Source organism: Aquarana catesbeiana, linkage group LG04 (genome assembly GCF_042186555.1).
Source record: "Aquarana catesbeiana isolate 2022-GZ linkage group LG04, ASM4218655v1, whole genome shotgun sequence".
Taxonomy (NCBI): Eukaryota; Metazoa; Chordata; class Amphibia; order Anura; family Ranidae; genus Aquarana; species Aquarana catesbeiana.
The window spans coordinates 67,651,203-67,668,512 of record NC_133327.1 but is presented as its reverse complement, the minus strand read 5'-3'; positions in this window follow the sequence as shown (position 1 = coordinate 67,668,512).

Below are 17,310 nucleotides of genomic sequence, written 5' to 3'. Positions count from 1 at the left end.
GTGCCTGGATGTTCTCCTTCCACTGACTTCCAGTACCAGGGTGTTGTCCTGTAGTGCCTGGATGTTCTCCTTCCACTGACCTCCAGTGCCTGAATGTTCTACTACCGACCGCCAGTGCCAGGGTGTTCTCCTCCAGTGCCTGGGTGTTCTCCTTCCACTGACTTCCAGTGCTGGGGTGTTCTTCTTCTCACTGACCTCCAGTACCAGAATATCCTTCCCCCCACTGACTTCCAGTACCAGGGTGTTCTCCTGTAGTGCTTGGATGTTCTCCTTCCACTGACCTCCAGTGCCTGAATGTTCTACTACTGACCTCCAGTGCCAGGGTGTTCTCCTCCAGTGCCTGGGTGTTCTCCTTCCACTGACTTCCAGTGCTGGGGTGTTCTTCTTCTCACTGACCTCCAGTACCAGAATATCCTTCCCCCCACTGACTTCCAGTGTCAGGGTATTCCTCATTCCAATGACCTCCAGTGGCAGGGTATTCTCCTCCAGTGTCTGGGTGTTCTCCTTCCACTGATTTCCAGTGCTTGGGGGTTCTCCTTCCACTGACCTCCAGTGCTGGGGTGTTCATCCTCCCACTGATCACTGATGCTGGGGTATTCTGCCACTGATCACTAGTACCAGAGTATTCCTCCATTGATCACAAGTTCTGGGGTATTCTTCCACTAATCACTGGTACTGGGGTGGGTATTCTTCCTGTCTCTGACCACCATTGCCAAGGTATCCTTCCTGTCACCTACCACTGTTGCCAAGGTGTTCTTCCTGCCACTGACCACAGATGCCCGGGTATTTTTCCTACTATTGACTACCTGGGTTGGGGCATTTTTCCTTCCACCGACCACCAGGCATTCTTCCTACCCTGACCACCATTGCTGTGACCTTTATTTCTCTTCTTGACCACCAACACCAGGGTATACCTTCAATCGCCACTAATGCTGAGGTATTTCTCCCTCCTACAAATCAATTGCAGGACATTCTTCCTCTCACTGACACCAGTGCCAAGGTTTTTGTCCTCCCACTAACCACCTGGATAGGGAAATTTTTCTGACCAAGTAAACCTGGGTATTCTTGGACCCACTGACCACTGACACCTGGGCATTCTTCCTACAGCTGACCCCTGACGCCCAGACAATCTTCCTATTATTAACTACCTAGGTTTGATGATTTTTACGGACCATCAACATCCAGGAATTTTTACTGCCACTGACCACCGATGCCTGGTCATATACACATCTGTAATGAAAGAGTTTAATTTTTAAATCTTTTTTTCTTGAGGTTTATGTGCAAGACCCTTACACATGGCATACAAATTAAAGCCCAACTCCAGGAATTAGAAAAATATCTACCCATGCAGTGGGGCTAGGTCGCACTGCAAGGGTTAAATGTTCATTGTGTATAGGGGCTAGCTGCTAGACAATTAGACACTGTTACTCACTCTATTCCCTGCCACTGCCAACTCTGGAACTGCTCTTTTCTCCAAAACTCTGGTCTGTGGCCAGTCAGCATCATGTACAATGCAGGGCTGTTAACAGCTATTAATACATAAGACCTATGGGACTTCAGGAAAAGTGCTAGGCTCTAGGGCTGTGTGTTTATATTGATGCACACAGCGTAAGGAGAAATAACTCTAGTCTCTCCATGCAAAGGTGGCTCCATAGGACACTGCAAGAAAAAGGAACCACTCTGAAAACAATAGTGTTTTTGTGGTGCCCCCCCAGCTCAACAGTCAGAAATTATATAGTGGCTTTACCTTTAGCAGTCCCCGTTCCCTTAAAGCAAGCAAGCCCACCAGCTGATGGTACTCAGTGCCATAATTCCTGGCCTACTGGAACAAGGGTCAGAGCGTAGGTAACAGCAAAGAACACCTAAGATCTGGCATGAAGTGTAGCACAGCAGGGGAGAATATGTCCAAAAAGTCCAGAGGCTGGTGGTGGTCAGGTAGGCGATAGACCGTTAGTGGTACTCAGAGACAATCCAAGGTCAGGACAGGCAGCAGCCCAGGGTTATCCAGAAACAGTCCAAGATTGGGGCAGGCAGCAACATGACCAAAAAGACAAGGCAGGGTAGGGAGCCAGGTAGCACGACTCCTGGAATTTTGATGCTTAAATAAGGCACCACATCGTTGGAGCCAAAGAAAGAAGGTCAGACGCAGGAAGGTGTGTGGCTGTAGGCCAATCAAAATACAGAAGGATAGGCAGACAAAGCTGGCATTCTAATTATGAAGAAGTCCTCTGAACTGTGGTACAATGTGTATAGATTTTCCTGTGCTCACCACTAGGGATGGGCTGTCTGATCGAGTCGAACATCAGCTGTTCGATGAAGATCGAACATTATGGGCCGTTCGCGCCAAATTCGAGAGTCGTGTCACGGCTCATAATGTACTGCGTCATTGCAGTGCATTGCTGGCTGATGATTGGCCAAGCATGCACTATGACCTGCATGCTTTGGCCAATTACAGCACCGTCAGCGAAGAGAGCCATAATTGGCCAAAGGCAGGGGGTGTGGGGTGTGCTGGAGGGTCTATTGATGTTGGGTGCTGGGGGATCTATTGTCACTGGTGGGGATCTGATTTTGTGTGAGGGTCTATTGTTGCTGATGTGGAATATATTGTTGCTGGGGGGGGGCTTATGTTGCTGGAAGGGATCTACTGTTGAGGGAGAGGTCGATTTGTACTGGCTGCTGAAGTATCTATTGATGCTGGCTGCTGGGAGATCTGTTGTTGCTGCTGGCGAGGGATCTAATGTTACTTGGGTGGATATTTTGTTACTGGGTGTGATATTTTGTTGTGGGTGGTTCACTGTTGCTGCAGGGAATCTATTGTTGTCGGGGTGGAGTTCATTGTTGCTGGGAGAGTCTATTGTTGTGTGGGGAGCTATTGCTGGGATTCTATTGTTCCTAGCTGCAGGGGATCTATTTTACTGCTTTTCTTTTTATCATTAACATGTTCCATACAAATGATTTATCACCACAAAATGATACTTGGCTCTGTATTCTCTAAAAGGGGCAGTACTGGTAGGTGGGTAGGGGGTGGAATCCAGGGACAGTGGTCAGAGGAGGTGGGTAGGGGCAGACACAAGGGGTGACTCAGACGGGGGGAGTTCCTGCACCTATTCTCCGAGAAAAAAAGCCCTGTATATATATATATATATATATATATATATATATATATATATATATATATATATATATATATATATATATATATATATATATATATATATATATGTATATATATATCCACCGTATCCAGTTTAGCTCTCACTGCAGTGTATTTAATATATATATATATATATATATATATATATATATATATATATATATATATATATATATATAGCACTAACTCTCGGTGGAGCTGCTGGTTTAAAGCGGGCTGTTACCTTCACTCTCGACACCTCTGTTTCACCGGCACCGGGTCTAGGGTTCCGTTGAGTTTACCTCTGGACGATGTAGACACCAAACACTTGAGTATACTTTCCAATGCTTTAATGAACAAGTAATAAAGGGAGTAGCAGGAAAGAGGCAGAAGTAAAGTTGCAGGGAAGCTCAAATACCTTTCCTTAGTATTCTTTAGACCAATCTTTGAAATTAAGCACTTGTAGTTGAATGCACTCCCCTTGTGGGATTCAATCTTTGCCCGCCTGGATAGGCCTCTCACTTGCCTTGCAGCCAGTACGCAGCACGAACAAAAGTCTCTGCCACAGACTTGTTTGGAATAAAACCCATACGATCCTCTGCCACAGGATGTATTGGTTTGCGATGAATGTCAGACACAGTACTTGAACCTTTAAGCCAACCCGGCAGTACTATGCAGTAAGATTACTTCAGGATACGTCCTCCAACCGAGTCACCAGGCCCCTCTCCAGACCAGCACTCTGCCTGATCCTTCCATGATGGGTCCTCACCTGGGATCTTCTCGGTTGTCCAGCTTCTTCACTCAGTATAGACAGCTCAGGACCATTCCTCTGCTGCTGTGCTAGGCCCCAGACAGGCTTCTGGGCCCACCCACACGCCGCAGCGACGTGGGCCTCCGGAACGGAGGACCACAACGTGGTACTCTTAACGCATACCTGTCAGCCCGAGGGCCAGCAGGTGGCTGAAAACGAACCCCTAAACATGGCATCTGTCCCATAAATACCCTCTCCCAGAATGCAACTCGGAGGACCACCTCCACCGAGTTGTCTCCGGGACAGAGGAGCACTCATACGCTTCAACACGTTGCTTTTCCAACACCAGCCCATGGTGACAATGACACCCACCGGCACAGTGTGGAACTACACGCAACTCAGCCAAGCTGGAACAGAGGCAAATCTAACTTCACCTAACAAGTAATCCACAAAATTTACCTATCAGCGGTAGATTAAAAATCTACCAGCGCTACATGTATACAGTCAGACTGCTATATATATCTATCCACTGTATCCAGATTAGCTAGATCTCACTGCAGACCGTTCCGTTCCTGGTGTACTGTTCCTAATATACTTCAGGCAAGCAGTTGATTCAGTTACCATATACAAAAAAAACTGGGTTATCCTAATCAAGACTAAAAGGAACCAGAAGACCAAAATGAGTGACACAGTATACAATGTATAGGAAAGTGAAAAATATATGACATTTTATTGATAGATAAAAATCACTGTAAAATTTCTCAATAGAAGGGAATAATGAGGATACTGAAAAAACAAGGCAAACAGCTAGAGATGCCAGTATCAAGTAATCTCTGGATGTGGCTACAAACACAGGACAATGACAAAACACACAAACATGAAAAACAAATGAACAATCGTCCGGACACCAAGAATCTGTATATGGATGCACATGCCACGTCAATGACGTATGAAATAAACCACTATTGTGAAAAATAAAGCATGGACATCCATATAGGGGTCCCTTGGAGGCTCAAGCCCACAGTATAACTGGGAAGGGAGGGAAGAAGGGGAAAAGGGAAAGGAACTGTGCCTTAGGAGAGAACTGACTAGTATGTAAGGGGAACTTCAGCAAAGTCAGTGTCTACTGATAATAGAGGAAACAGCCTAGATGGAAAATGTTTGCATCTGGAGGAAAAAGCATAATTGCTGAAAAGTAAACAAAAATGGTCCGTGGTTATTCCATATAGATTGCCAGTAGGGATGAGCCGAACACCCCCCGGTTCGGTTCGCACCAGAACCCGCGAACGGACCGAAAGTTCGCACGAACGTTAGAACCCCATTGACGTCTATGGGACTCGAACGTTCGAAATCAAAAGTGCTCATTTTAAAGGCTAATTTGCATGGTATTGTCCTAAAAAGGGTTTTGGGGACCCGGGTCCTACCCCAGGGGACATGTATCAATGCAAAAAAAACTTTTAAAAACGGCCGTTTTTTCGGGAGCAGTGATTTTAATGATGCTTAAAGTAAAAAAAAAAAAGTGAAATATTCCTTTAAATATCGTACCTGGGGGGTGTCTATAGTATGCCTGTAAAGTGACGCGTGTTTCCCGTGTTTAGAACAGTCCCTGCACCAAATGTCATTTTTAAAGGAAAAAATCTCATTTAAAACTGCTTGCGGGTTTAATGTCATGTCGGGTCATGGCAATATGGATGAAAATCAGTGAGACAAACGGCATGGGTACCCCCCAGTCCATTACCAGTCCCTTTGGGTCTTGTATGGATATTAAGGGGAACCCCGCACCCAAATTAAAATAAGGAAAGGTGTGGGGCCACCAGGCCCTATATACTCTGAACAGCAGTATACAGGCGGTGCAAACAAGACAGGGACTGTAGGTTTGTTGTTAAGTAGAATCTGTTTGTAATTTTGAACATTTTTAACGTGTTTAGCTCCAGCCAAAAAATCTTTTCTAAGCTTTTTGGAAAACATAGGGAAGGGTTATCACCCCTGTGACATTTGTTTTGCTGTCTTTCCTCCTCTTCAGAAGATTTCACCTCACTTTTTTGTCCCAATGAAAAATGTTTTTTGAAAATTTGGGTTTTTTTGTGGAACAAGGATTGGAAAGCATCAGTGGAAAGGAGAACTTGTTTTCCCATATTAACTCTTACAGGAGAGAATTTCCCTTCCTAGGGGTAGATTTCATCTCACTTCCTGTTGTCTCCTTCCGTTTGCAAGTAGGAGTCGTTTGTAAGTTAGATGTTTGAAAGTAGGGTCCTGCCCTATATACTCAGCAGAAATTTGGGCCTTAGGTGTTGCTGTGGCCACAACACTGTAAGCCCTCACAGGGCCCTGCTGTGAAATATTAGATCAAGAATTGTAATTACATGCCCCTGTTGAACAGGAGCTGAAAAATTAGGCCTTAGGCACTGGTGCTGGTGCCACAACACTGCAACCCCTCACAGACACTCTAGTTGGAACGCAGGAACGAGCCCTGCTGCAAATTATTGCTTCAAAAATTGTAATTACACGCCCCTGTTAGACAGGGGCAGAAAAATTGGGCCTTAGGCACTGGTGCTGGTGCCACAACACTGCAACCCCTCACAGACACTCTAGTTGGAACGCAGGAACGAGCCCTGCTGCAAAGTATTGCATCAAAAATTGTAATTACACGCCCCTGTTAGACAGGGGCAGAAAAATTGGGCCTTAGGCACTGGTGCTGGTGCCACAACACTGCAACCCCTCACAGACACTCTAGTTGGAACGCAGGAACGAGCCCTGCTGCAAAGTATTGCATCAAAAATTGTAATTACACGCCCCTGTTAGACAGGGGCAGAAAAATTGGGCCCTAGGCACTGGTGCTGGTGCCACAACACTGCAACCCCTCACAGACACTCTAGTTGGAATGCAGGAACGAGCCCTGCTGCAAAGTATTACATCAAAAATTGTAATTACACGCCCCTGTTAAACAGGGGCTGAAAAATTGTGCCTTAGGCACTGGTGGTGGCGCCCAGAACCAAAAATGTTCTTACAAGCTATCAGCGTGATGATTGAGGAGGAAGAGGATAATTACTCAGGGATAGTCACTCAGCATCAGCATAGGCAGTCTTTGAAGGGATCTGAGATTTCAAAAAAAATTATTCGGTTACATCAGCATCAGGTGCTTGGTAGCTGGTGGTGATCCAAGACTCATTCATTTTTATGAAGGTCAGCCGATCGACCGAGTCGGTGGACAGACGCACCCTGTGATCGGTTACCACGCCTCCAGCAGCACTGAATGTGCGTTCCGAAAGAACGCTGGATGCAGGACAGGCCAGTAGCTCAATTGCATACTGTGCAAGCTCTGGCCAGTGATCCATCCTCAAGACCCAGTAACCCAGAGGATTTTCGGTGGGAAAGGTGTCCAAGTCTGATCTTGCCCCTAGGTATTCCTGCACCATGTAAAACAGACGCTGGCGATGGTTGCTGGAACCGATCATACCTTGGGGCTGCGGACCAAAAAATTGTCTGAACGCATCGGTCAGACGGCCACCTTCTCCACCGCTCCTTCTTTGACTGACCGAAGCCTCAGCAACACGTTGTCCAGAAACAGGAGTTTGTAACCTCCCAGTCTCTGGGAACGCGTTGCACAGACCTTTCTGCAAGGCCTCCCGAAGATGTTTCATCCTCTGCTCCCTCTGCGATGGCAAGATAAGGTCCGCAACCTTACCCTTGTAACGTGGATCAAGGAGGGTTGCCAGCCAGTATTGGTCCTTCTCCTTGATACCACGAATACGAGGATCCTTACGCAGGCTTTGCAGGATCAGGGAGGCCATGCAGCGTAGGTTTGCTGAGGCATTCGGTCCGGAGTCCTCTGGGTCACTAAGAACGACATGGTCCGCAGCCACCTCCTCCCAGCCACGTACAAGTCCATGTGTTTCTTGGGACTGATCCCTTAAAGACTGCTGCTGATGCTGAGTGCCAGGCTCCACCTCCATACTGACACAATCTTCCTCCTCCTCCTCTTCCTCCTCGTCCTCTTCCTGTGTGATCGGCGGGCACGCAGGAACACTGTCTGGATAAAGGGGGCCTTGAGAGCTAAGGAAGTCCTCCTCTTCCTGCCTCTGTTCTGCCTCAAGTGCCCTGTCCATTATTCCACGCAGCGTGTGCTCCAACAGGTGGACAAGGGGGACAGTGTCACTGATGCATGCACTGTCACTGCTCACCATCCTCGTGGCCTCCTCGAATGGTGACAGGACAGTGCATGCATCCCTGATCATGGCCCACTGGCGTGGGGAAAAAAAACCAAGCTCCCCTGACCCTGTCCTGGTGCCATAGTCGCACAGGTACTCATTGATGGCCCTCTGCTGAGTGTGCAGCCGCTGCAGCATGGCCAACGTTGAGTTCCACCTGGTGGGCATGTCACAGATTAGGCGGTTCTTGGGCAGGTTAAACTCCTTTTGGAGGTCCGTCAGCCGAGCACTGGCATTATATGACCGGCGGAAATGCACACAGACTTTCCTGGCCTGCCTCAGGACATCCTGTAAGCCCGGGTACCTGCCCAAGAACCGCTGCACCACCAAGTTAAGGACGTGAGCCAAACAGGGCACATGGGTCATTTGTCCCTGTCGGAGGGCAGAGAGGAGGTTGGTGCCATTGTCGCAAACCACCATTCCTGCCTTAAGTTGGCGTGGCGTCAACCACCTCTGAACCTGCCCCTGCAGAGCTGACAGAACCTCTGCCCCAGTGTGGCTCCTGTCCCCCAAGCACACCAGCTCAAGCACCGCATGGCATCTTTTGGCCTGCGTACTTGCGTAGCCCCTTGAACGCCTACGGAGCACCGCTGGTTCCGAGGAAGAGGCCATGGAGGAAGAAGAAGAGGAGGGGGTGGAGGAGAGAGGTGTGTCACAATCAGCATTTTGGAGGCGTGGTGGCGGAACAACCTCCAACACTACTGCACCTTGTCCTGCATCCTTCCCAGCTGCCAGCAGAGTCACCCAATGCGCCGTGAAACTTAGGTAACGTCCCTGTCCATGCCTGCTGGACCATGAGTCAGCGGTAATATGCACCTTACCGCTGACCGCCCTGTCCAGCGAGGCATGGACATTGCCTTCCACATGCCGGTAGAGAGCCGGAATCGCCTTCCGTGAGAAAAAGTGGCGTTTGGGTACCTGCCACTGAGGAACCGCACATTCCACAAACTCACGGAAGGGGGCAGAGTCTACCAACTGAAAAGGCAGCAGTTGAAGTGCTAGCAATTTTGCCAAGCTAGCATTCAACCGCTGGGCATGTGGATGGCTGGGAGCAAACTTCTTTCGGCGGTGCAGCAGCTGGGGCAGGGAAATTTGCCTGGTACAATCTGACGTCGGTGTACCAAAAGCAGATTGCCCACAAGTACTTGGCTGTGACACACCTAATTCTACACCTTCATTCCTCTCACTGCAGGTCTCAGAGAGGACTGAAGGTCTAGTGGGGTTGGAAATCTCAGCTGATGAGGAGCAAGGAGAGATCCTCTTTGTTCTTTGGTGTGGGTCTTTTAGATACGCTTGCCAACGAACTGCATGGCAGGTCAACATATGTCTGGTCAAGCATGTGGTACCCAAGCGGGAGATATTTTGGCCACGCGAGATACGCTTGAGACATATGTTGCAAATAGCAGCGGTGCGATCTGATGCACTCGTCTCAAAAAAGGCCCACACCAAAGAACTTTTTGAATAACGCGCAGAGACTGCAGCGCCCTGCACATGTGGAGCTTTGGGGTGTGATGCAGTCAATGTGCTGCCCTTAGGCTGGCCCCTGGAGGGCATCCTGCCTCGTTGGTGATGTGCTGCCGCCTCCTCCTCCTCCTCCTCCTCCTCCTCCTCTCTCCTATCAGGCACCCACGTTGAGTCAGTGACCTCATCATCCCCTCCCTCCTCATCACTGGAGCAAACCTGGCAGTATGCTGCAGCAGGGGGAGCATGACTGCCAGATTGCTGTCCTTCTTGGGCACCCCCTCTGTCCGCGCTCATGTTACTGCCTTCATCGAGCTCAGTATCGTCATCAGAGCCTTCCAAACGCTGGGCATCCTCCTGGAGCATGTACCCAACACTGTGGTCAAACAGTTCGAGGGAATCCTCATGAGGACATGGTGGAGCTAGGGAAGGAGTCACTGATGACATTGAGCTGAGGGAAGAGGCCGCTGCTTTGCCAGACAAAGCACCCTGGGCATGGGTGAGAGAGGATGAGGAGGATGAGGACGGCTTGGTCATCCACTCGACCAAGTCTTCCGCATGTTGCGGCTCAACATGGCCAGCTGCCGAAAAAAAGGCCAAGCGTGTCCCATGGCCACGTGCTGATGAGGATGCACCGTCTCCACGACCAGCACTAGACACAGAGCCTGCTTGCCCTCTCTTATTGGCTTGTGACTGTCTGCCTCTCCTTCTTGGCCTTCCAGACATACTAATGGCCTGTAGCTGCACTAAGCTGGGATAGAACACCTGTAATTTTCTTCAAGTAGCTTTATATACTGTAACCAGACAAGCCTGCCTGTCAGTAGGAAGATAACAGGAACGGATCTAGCTGAACACTGTGAGCAGGACGCACTGTACTAAATGTAAATAGTCTAGCTGCCTGACCGTGGTACTAATAGGATCAAATAGAACACCTGTAATTTTCTTCAGGTAGCTTTATATACTGTAACCAGACAAGCCTGCCTGTCAGTAGGAAGATAACAGGAACGGATCTAGCTGTACACTGTGAGCAGGACGCACTGTACTAAATGTAAATAGTCTAGCTGCCTGACCGTGGTACTAATAGGATCAAATAGAACACCTGTAATTTTCTTCAGGTAGCTTTATATACTGTAACCAGACAAGCCTGCCTGTCAGTAGGAAGATAACAGGAACGGATCTAGCTGTACACTGTGAGCAGGACGCACTGTACTAAATGTAAATAGTCTAGCTGCCTGACCGTGGTACTAATAGGATCAAATAGAACACCTGTAATTTTCTTCAGGTAGCTTTATATACTGTAACCAGACAAGCCTGCCTGTCAGTAGGAAGATAACAGGAACGGATCTAGCTGAACACTGTGAGCAGGACGCACTGTACTAAATGTAAATAGTCTAGCTGCCTGACCGTGGTACTAATAGGATCAAATAGAACACCTGTAATTTTCTTCAGGTAGCTTTATATACTCTAACCAGACAAGCCTGCCGGTCAGTAGGAATTTAACAGGAACGGATCTAGCTGAACACTGTGAGCAGGACGCACTGCACTAAATGTAAATTGCAGGAACGGATCTAGCTGAACACTGTGAGCAGGACGCACTGCACTAAATGTAAATAGTCTAGAAGATAACAGGAACGGATCTAGCTGAACACTGTGAGCAGGACGCACTGCACTAAATGTAAATAGCAGGAACGGATCTAGCTGAACACTGTGAGCAGGACGCACTGCACTAAATGTAAATAGCAGGAACGGATCTAGCTGAACACTGTGAGCAGGACGCACTGCACTAAATGTAAATAGCAGGAACGGATCTAGCTGAACACTGTGAGCAGGACGCACTGCACTAAATGTAAATTGCAGGAACGGATCTAGCTGAACACTGTGAGCAGGACGCACTGCACTAAATGTAAATAGTCTAGAAGATAACAGGAACGGATCTAGCTGAACACTGTGAGCAGGACGCACTGCACTAAATGTAAATAGCAGGAACGGATCTAGCTGAACACTGTGAGCAGGACGCACTGCATTAAATGTAAATAGTCTAGATAGAAGATAACAGGAACGGATCTAGCTAAACTGAATACAGTGTATATATATATATGCAACACCTGGGATGCATATATATACACAATACACTGTAAGTGCAGCTAACTGACTGACTGTTCTGCCTAATCTATCTAACTCAAATCAAATGACACTGTCTCTCTCTCTCTCTATCTCTCAGCACACCGGAACACACACTACACAGGGCCGCCGTGCAGGCGGCCTTATATAGTGTGGGGTGTGTACTAAATCCCCTGAGCCATAATTGGCCAAAGCCACCCTGGCTTTGGCCAATTACAGCTCTCTCTACTGACAGCGCTGTGATTGGCCAAGCATGCGGGTCATAGTGCATGCTTGGCCAATCATCAGCCAGCAATGCACTGCGATGCCGCAGTGAATTATGGGCCGTGACGCGCCACACGAATTTAGCGCGAACGGCCCATAACGTTCGCAATTCGGCGAACGATCGAACAGCCGATGTTCGAGTCGAACATGGGTTCGACTCGAACACGAAGCTCATCCCTAATTGCCAGAAACCAGATCCTATGTCAGACTGATGGGGGCAAAAAAGGGATAAAGCTAGGACCAGGTACACCTCGGTGTTAGGGGAATTGTGGCAGTTCATAAATACAGTCCTTTTCTGGTATGCTTTTGCATTGGATGTATCATGAGTAACGGTCAGACAAACCAGTGTGTAATGTACACACAAATGACTTTGGGGTCTGTTGCCAACAATCCTCTCTATCGCGCACATGTTACAAGCAATTAGCAAACTGAAGATCTAGCATACGATACCCTCTTGTGATGATGCGATCAATCTCAGGTCTACAACTAGGGTCTTGCTTGGTATCTGTCCTCCGTTATGCTTAAAAATGTACTGTATACGATGCAGGCATTACTCCAGTGCATAGTATGCATTTTGATTGTATACACTCTCCGCATGGAGCGGCTGCTGTCAGGTTCCCCCAGCCTCTCGTGCACGCCGTGGGCGAACTTCCGGGACACGATGAAGATCACGTAGCTTCGTCGCAGTTGATTCAGTTAGCTGCAGTGCATTTAATAATATATGCACTGCAGCTAACTGAATCAACTGCGACGAAGCTACGTGAACTTCATTGCGAAACGCGTTGACGTCATCAGCGTCACGTAACGCCTCCTTTCCATCGTGTCCCGTTGGAATATATATATATATATATATATATATATATATATATATATATATATATATATATATATATATATATATAGTCTAGCCAAGCCTATACCTGACTGTAGGCCATTCCTGAAGTACATGTTCAAAGATACTTGATACTTTCAGGCAGGTGACTCAGTGAGCTGCAGTTCATTTAGTATATATATATATATATATATATATATATATATATATATATATATATATATATATATATATATATATATATATATATATATATATATATTCCTGGTGTACTGTTTTTAGTAAGCTTCAGGCGTTGTTTTGCTAATCTAATTGTACAGTATATCTGGAAGGCCACCAAGGAGAAGCAGATGCTCACAGGCCTCTAAAAGAGGGCAAGCAGGCTCTGTGTCTACAGCCAACAGTGCCGTCCTCATCCTCTGTCACCCAGGCTCAGGGTACTTTGCCAATGCAGCTGCCAAAGCGGCCTGTTCCATCGGCTCAATGTCATCAGTCACTCCTTCCCTAGCCCCACCATCATGCTCTGAGGAGTCCCCCAAACTGTTCGACCACAGTGTAGGGTACATGCTGCAGGAGGATGCGCAGCATTTTGAAGGCTCTGATGATGGTACCCAGGTTGAGGATGAAGGCAGTAACGTGAGCCCAGAGAGAGGGGGTGCCCAAGAAGGACAAGAAACTGGCAGTCATGTTCCCCCAGCTGCAGCATACTGCCAGGTTTGTTCCAGTGGCGAGGAGGGAGGCGATGATGAGGTCACTGACTCTACGTGGGTGCCAGATAGAAGAGAGGAGGAGGAGGAGGCACATCTCCAATGAGGCAGGATGCCCTCCAGGGGCCAGCTTAAGGGCAGGCAACCGACTGCTTCACACCGCAGAGCTCCACATGTGCAGAGCGCTGCTGACTCCACACATTTTTCCAAAAGTTCTTTGGTGTGGGCCTTTTTTGAGACGTGTGCAGCAGATTGCACCGTTGCTGTTTGCAATATATGTCTGAAGCGTATCAAGCGTGGCCAAAACAGCAGCCGCTTGGGCACCCCATGCTTGACCAGACATATATCGAGCTCCCATGCAGTCTGTTGGCAACAGTACTTAAAAGACCCACACCACCCACACACTTCTCTCCTCCACCCCCTCCTCTTCTTCCTCTATGGCCTCTTCCTGTGCAGATTTGTCCTCGGAACCAGGGGTGCTCCGTAGGCGTTCTAGGGGCTACGCAAGCACTCAGGCAAAAATATGCCATGCGGTGCTTGAGTTGGTCTGCTTAGGGGACAGGAGCCACACTGGGGCAGAGATTCTGGCAGCTCTGCAGGGACAGCCTCAGAGGTGGTTGATGCCACGCCAGCTTCAGCCAGGAATGGTGGCTTGCGACAATGGCACCAGCCTCCTCTCCGCCCTCCGACAGGGACACTTCTCCCATGTTCCCGGTTTGGCTCACGTCCTTAATTTGGTGGTGCAGCGGTTCTTGTGCAGGTACCCGGGCTTACAGGATCTCCTGAGGCAGGCCAGGAAAGTCTGTGGGCATTTCTGCCGGTCATATAATGCCAGTGCTCGGCTGGCTGACCTCCAAAAAGGAATGCAACCTGCCAAAGAACCGCCTCATCTTTGACATGCCCACCAGGTGGAACTCAACGTTGGCAATGCTTCAGCGGCTGCACATGCAGCAGAGGGCCATCAATGACTACTTGTGTGAGTATAGCACCAGCACACGGGTCAGGGGAGCTTGGTTTTTTTCGCCACGCCAGTGGCTCATGTGGCTCAAGGATTCATGTGCTGTCCTGTCACCATTTGAGGAGGCCACGAGGATGACAGTGCATGCATCAGTGATACTGTCCCTCTTGTCTACCTGTTGGAGCACGTGGAATAATGGACAGGGCACTTGAGGCAGAACAGAGGGAGGAAGAGGAGAACTTCCTTACCTCTCAAGGCTCCCTTTATCCAGACAGTATTCCTGCAGGCCCGCCTATCACACAGGAAAAGGAGGAGGATTGTGTCAGCATGGAGGTGGAGCCTGGCACTCAGCATCAGCAGCAGTCTTCAAGGGATCATTTTCAGGCCGCAGAAACCCATGGACTTGTACGTAGCTGGCAGGAGGTGGCTACGGATCAGGTAGTCTTTAGTGACTCAGAGGACCCTGGACCGAATTCCACAGCAAACCTATGCTGCATGGCCTCCCTCATCCTGCAAACCCTGCGAAAGGACCCTCGGATTCGTAGTATCAAGGAGAAGGATCAGTACTGGCTGGCAACCCTTCTTGATCCACGTTACAAGGGTAAAGTGGCAGGACTTATCCAGCCGTCGCAGAGGGAGCAGAGGATGAAACATCTTCGGGAGGCCTTGCAGAAAGGTTTGTGCAATACGTTTCCAGAGCCTGGGAGGTTACAATTTCCTGGTACTCCTGAACAACGTGTTGCTGAGGCTTCGGTCAGTCACAGAAGGAGTGGTAGAGAAGGTGGCCGTCTGACCGATGCGTTCAGACAATTTTTTAGTCCGCAGCCCCAAGGTCTGATCGGTTCCAGCAACCATCGCCAGCGTCTGTTGTACATGGTGCAGGAATACCTAGGGGCAAGATCAGACTTTGAGACCTTTCCAACCGAAAATCCACTGGGTTACTGGGTCTTGAGGATGGATCACTGGCCAAAGCTTGCACAGTATGCAATTGAGCTACTGGCCTGTCCTGCATCCAGCATTCTTTCAGAACGCACATTCAGTGCTGCTGGAGGCTTTGTAACTGATCACAGCGTGCGCCTGTCCACTGACTCGGTTGATTGGCTCACCTTCATAAAAATGAATCAGTCTTGGATCACCAGCTACCAAGCACCTGATGCTGATGTAACCGATTAATTTTTTTATGAATGCGAGATCCCTTCAAGACTGCCTATGCTGATGCTGAGTGACTATCCTAATCCTCCTCAATGTTCATGTTGATAGCTTCTAAGAACATTTTTGGTTCTGGGCACCACCACCAGTGGCTAAGGCCCAATTTTTCTGCCCCTGTTTAACAGGGGCGCGTAATTACAATTTTTGCTGTAATATTTTGCAGCAGGGCTTGTTCCTGCGCTCAACAAGAGTATCTGTGAAAGGTTGCAGTGTTGTGGCACCACCACCACTGTCTAAGGCTCAATTTTTCTGCCCAGTTTAACAGGGGAGCGTAATTACAATTTTTGATCTAATATTTCACAGCAGGGCCTGTTCCTGCGCTCAACAAAAGTATCTGTGAGGCTTTACAGTGTTATGCCGACACCACCACCATCCGCCTAAGGCCCAATTTTTCTGCCCCTGTTTAACAGGGGCATGTAATTACAATTCTTGATATAATATTTCACAGCAGGGTCCGTTCCAGCGCCCACCAAGAGTAACTGTGAGGGCTTACAGTGTTCTGGTACCACCAACACCTAAGGCCCAATTTTCCGCAGAGTGTATAGGGCAGGCCGTATGGTATATACAGGCGGTCCACTATTTTCAAAAATCCGACTTACGAACAACTCCTACTTACAAACGGAGGGAGACAACAGGAAGTGAGAGGTAATCTACCCCTAGGAAAGGAAATTCTCTCCTGTAAGAGTTAATATGGGAAAAAGGTGTCTCCTCCACTGATTTATCACCAATCCTTGTTTCCCTTAAAACCCCCAAATTTTCAAAATCCAATTGTCATTGGGACAGAAAGTGAGGTGAAATCTTCTGAACAGGGGATCAGACAGCAAAACAAATGTTACAGGGGTTATAACCCTTCCCTATGTTTTCCAAAAAGCTTTAAAATAGATTTTTTGGCTGGAGCTACACTTACAAAATGTACCTGTTCCAAATTACAAACAGATTCTACATAAGAACAAACCTACAGTCCCTGTCTTGTTTGCACCGCCTGTATACTTACTGCTGTTCAGAGTATATGGGCCTGGGGGTCCAACCCCTTTTCTTTTTTTAATTTGGGCGCGGGGTTCCCCTTAATATCCATACAAGACCCAAAGGGCCTGGTAATGGGCTGGGGGGGGGGGGGGGGTACCCATGCCGTTTGTCCCACTGATTTTCATCCATATTGCCGGGACCCGACTTTACATTAAAGCCTCAAGCAGTTTTAAATGACTTTTATTCCTTTAGAAATGTCATTTTGTGCAGGGACTGTTCTAAGCACGGGAAACACTTTACAGGCATACTATTGACACCCCCCAGGTACGACATCTAAAGGAATATTTCACTTTTATTTTTTCACTTTAAGCATCATTAAAATCACTGCTCCCGCAAAAACGGCACTTTTTAAAACTTTTTTTTTTTCATTGATACATGTCCCCTGGGGCAGCACCCGTGACCCCCAAACCCTTTTTAGGGCAATAACTTGCATATTAGTCTTTAAAATTCGCACTTTTGATTTCTCACGTTCGAGTCCCATAGACTTTAACGGTGTCTGAATGTTCGTGCGAACTTTCGGTCCGTTCGCATGTTCTGGATGCGAACCGAGCCAGGGGGTGTTCGGCCCATTCCTATTCTGCACTGACCTTTCTTTAAGAGGATAATAGTTCTGTGTCCCCGGTCATAGAACGCTGCTCTA